This window comes from Macaca mulatta, chromosome 13, assembly GCF_049350105.2.
Source record: "Macaca mulatta isolate MMU2019108-1 chromosome 13, T2T-MMU8v2.0, whole genome shotgun sequence".
NCBI lineage: Eukaryota > Metazoa > Chordata > Mammalia > Primates > Cercopithecidae > Macaca > Macaca mulatta.
The window spans coordinates 87,128,525-87,133,005 of NC_133418.1; the positions used below are offsets into that span (position 1 = coordinate 87,128,525).

Sequence of the window (4,481 nt, forward strand, 5' to 3'; positions counted from 1 at the left end):
TTACATCCATAGAAAGAGATATTAAAATACTGTCACTATTTTTTAAATGTATATATTTTTTCCATTTTCTCCCTGTGACAGAAATTCTGCTACCCGAGAGGTATGACTCTTTGGGATAAGGGGCTGTTCTCTTGGTGACCTTCTTAAAAAGCAAATGTCTTTGAAAAAAAGTAACATGGGATTGGTGAGTGATCAATCAATAGATTTCTTTTCCCCAGTAAATGGAGATTTTTGTTTGTTTGTTTGTTTTAGAGGCATTTTATTTAGACAACTAAAAACAATTAGATGTTCAGAAGCAGTGTACAATGAAAGAGAAATCAAACCAGTTACTTTATCATGTATTCCCTCTTCTTTACAACTAAAGCAAAAAATAAAATTGAAAAAAAGCATTCTGCTTTAAGGAAAACAGTCAGAAAAATAAGCCAATATTTTCTTCTCCATAATAACATAAACAGCTACAAGAACCCTAATTGTAATAAGAGAAATTGGATGTTGGCTTGTATATAGTCATTAAAAAGATAACAGGCCACTGTACTACAAGAGGATAACTCCACCTCTCTTCATCTGATACTCTTGAGTTTTGACTTAAAGGTAACACCAAGTTAATTGTTCCAGCACTGGAGCTAATTTATTTTCCCCATTATTTACTGCTCTTTCTGCCTTAAGCAGAGAGTAACTCTGGAAGGCTGATGCTTTTCTCTGCTTGCTCGTTTTAGTCCATAAGTTGGATACTAACTGCGTCATATGATTGACCCTCAGGCCTTCACATTAGGAGTTGAAGAATAGATGTAATCAGAATTCTCTGAAGCCGTTTCTTCTCGCTCCTCTTCTGTTGTCTCTGGAAAACCAATCTTTGGCTTTGCCAGCTCACCACTCTCTTCTTCAGGAAGCACACATTCCAAAGGCCATAAGTTTTTCCTACCACAGTTTGCCCTAGTCTCAATGTTCCATCTTCAGAACCACTGGCATAGTGTTCTCCATCAGGACTAAATCTCACACAGTGAGTAGGACCAAAGTGTCCCTTGTAGGATTCGAATTCTTCTCCATGGTTATAATCATACTTACAAAGTTAAAAATTTCACCACCTGCAACAAGAAATTCTTTCTCAGGATGAAGAGATGCAGAATTGATGGTTGCAGGAGCTTCAAAGGATTTAATTGGGTTCAAACTTACTGCACTATGAAAAGCAATCGATTGTCCATAAGTTATAACCAAAATTTCAGGAATATATTTTTATATCATTAACAAACATATTAAAATTTAGAGATTTCACTTCTGTCAGAGTAGCATGATCCCAAAGTCAAGCAGTTTTATCATCAGCAGAAAGAATCTGTTTATCCTCACTGCACCATAGGAGCCTTTTTTATACCAGAAGTGTGACCACTAATTTCCTTAGGTCTTGCTTCGGGTTTGTTCAAGTCATAGATGTGTAACAGTTTATCCTGTCCCTCAGTTAACAAATAATTACTATCCTGCATGAAATACACAGGATATTTATGTATTTGACAATGTATTTATGAGCTAGGGTCATCAATTCATCTCCTGAGATAGCATCCCACACTTTGGCTGTGAAATCTGCAGCTGCTGTAGCTGCTTTGGTGACATTCAGTGTTGTACCCCAAACAGCACCTTTATGACCCCAAAATGTTCCAATTCAGTCTCCTGTATCTCCCTGGCATAGCATAGGTTTACCATCTTTGCAAGCGCTGATTAAGAAATACCCATAAGGCATGATGCCACTGAAGGCCAAATCAACCACAGGCCACTCGTGGCCAGAGCAGGTGAGTGGTGTCTGTCTCATTGCCATGGCGGCGGCGAACCCAGTGACCAGACTGACCAGCTGAGGGTCATTGTTGTCTTTTCTCTCCTCTGCTGCAGCGCCTTGGGCTCCTCCAGGCCCCCGCCCTGACGCGGGCTGGGCTGCAAAACAGGAGAAGGAGGACAATCCGGTGGCACCGAGGTTAGGAACGGGTGAGGGAGGGGTCAGGGAGTCTGAGACAGGCAAGTAACAGTCGACCAGGGAGGGAAAGGAAGAAACTGAGTATTTTAAAGTACTGAAGGAATAGGGATGCCAGAGAAAAACGGATTTGGGAGAAACAGGACGCTGTCCTTAAAGAACAAAAATGTGCTCAGAGGTCTGATCACAGGGAGAAGGGGGCCCTCACGGCAGGGAGACCACTTGCTTAGAGTCTGATATTTGAGTTAAGTCTCTATCTCCCACTGAACAGTAAGTTCTTGTTTCCTGTTCGCCAATATTTTTCCACAGATTAGTATAGCGCTTGGTGTACAATAGTTGCTCAATGAATGTTTGTAGAATAAAAGTTGCATTTTGCTGGCTTCGCCCTTTTGCCCAGGGTCAGCCATCAATCACCTGACTAACGTGGGATTTGGGTCCGCTGCTTCTGTGTACACGCTTTTCCCTGACCTCTGACCTTCTCCTGTGTTATTTCTGAGGTGGGTACAAACCCCTACATCTCTGGCCTCCTGAATCACCAGAAGCCCCGAACAGAGGTGTATGTGGTATGGCCTCTCCTGGAGACAGGTCAATCCCTCATCCTCATCTAAGACTTCCTGGAGTCTGAATAGGCACTGATTCCAAGTGTGACACGCAGTTGTAGGTGAAGTCCCTGAGTCAGGCGCCTGGCCTAGAAGAAAAAGCAACATTGCCATCAGAGGCCAAGAAGCCGGTGGACTCCCATCTCTCTGGCCTGACCCCATGAACCCAGGCACAGGCCTCCTCACTGTTTCAGGTTTCAGTTTTTATAACTATACCTTCTCTGATCAGTTTTATGATACTTCTGTATGAAACTACATTAAACATTACAGCTCTTGTGTGATTAGAGGGCAGATAGATAGAGGCTCAGAAAAGTAACAAAACCACAAAAAACCAAACCAACCAACCAAACATAGTTTGTCCATTAACCAAGAGACTAAATTCTGGGGCCAAGAAAATCAGAAAGTGTCAAATTACTGAAGTCTCAAATTGGCTTTCGCCTAATTAAAATAGCAGCTGAAATTTCCCTTTTTATACAGGGCATTGTCAACAGATTTTTTAAGAGTGTTGGATGCCTGATCCTCAGAGCAGGCTGAAACACTCTCCCTGGGTTTTGCTGACACAAATGCAAAAGCTACCAATGCCAGGCCTTTGAGAGGAAGTGGGAGGCCCTGGCCCCCAAATGGTAAAGTTGGTGAGACTTATCCTTCAGAAAAATGCCCATTGTTGATGTTTTATCCTTTGGTCCAATATTATTATTCTCCCTTTTTTTCTCTCTAGAAATAAACTATTTACTCACTATTTACCTCCTATACCCAAGGCATGCTTGTGTTTTTTAAAGTTAATATTTAATTGAAAAAGGAATCACTGGGGGTGCAGTGGGAATTTTGTCATATCAAGGTGGTCTTCCTGGGGTCTCTCAAACCCTCCAAAGAAGCAATCACCTAATTCACATATGAACAATGACAGGATGGCCAGGGGAGATTCTGAAATTTTCAATGTTTATGAAGGAGAGTGGATATTCCTTGGAATGAATGTTTGTTGAACTCAGCAGAGATGAACTCAGACTGTGGGGGAAGCTTGACTGCAGTACTCAACCAAACCTAGAGCCCGGGGTTGCAGAAATGCACGAGGAAGAGTCCTCATGCCATGGGGTGAGCTGTCTACACCTGGGCAATGGCATTTTAGAATCAAGGGGCTGATTGATACTAAATTGAAACAATTCTTCAGTCTAGACAAGGTAAGAAAGCAGGCCGAAATGTGCTTTCAGAATTATAGGCATTATCAGAAATGTATTTCAAGAAGGTTTTTTCCTCCTATAACACTCATATTATAACATGTTTTTTTGGGAAGTGTCACTTTGGTTGGAAGATGTTCCTAAACCAATTTCTGAATCTCTTTCCATACTGGCTCTAGTTCTGATGTATACAGAGCTTCCCTCAGCTTTTGGGCAGAGTCCATTTGAGACACATCGTAGGATTGGGGTCTCCACGTCTTTAGCTCCTGTTCTCATTAAAGTAGGTGAGAGTGAAGCCAAGTGTGAAAATGGCAACATAGCTCCTATTTACTAAGCACAGACTGCATGCCAGGCACACTGCTAAGTATCTTGTATATACTGCATATTTTTTGCAGGTTTATTGACATGTTATTGATGTACAATAGATTACATATGTTCAACATGTACAATTTGATTTTACATATGTATATACCAATTAAACCATCACCACAATCAAAAATGAACATATCAATCACCCCAAAGATTTCCTGATGTCCCTTTTTGATCCTTCCCTCTCTCCTCTCCCTGACCCATACCCTCAACCTCAGACAACCACTCACATGCTTTCTGTCACTATAGGCTGTATTTTCTAAATTTTTATATGAATGGAATCATGCAGTGTGGCCCCTTTTTCATCTGACTTCTTCACTCACCATTATTTTGAGATTTGTTCGTGCTATTACGTATAATAAAAATGGTTCATTCCTTTAT

General features: G+C 41.2%; 1 pseudogene; it reads right to left on the reverse strand.

Moving 5' to 3' along the window:
* Positions 1-659: 659 nt before the first annotated feature.
* LOC710117 (serine-threonine kinase receptor-associated protein pseudogene) lies at positions 660-1,807 on the reverse strand (annotated as a pseudogene).
* Between the last annotated feature and the right edge of the window lie 2,674 nt (positions 1,808-4,481).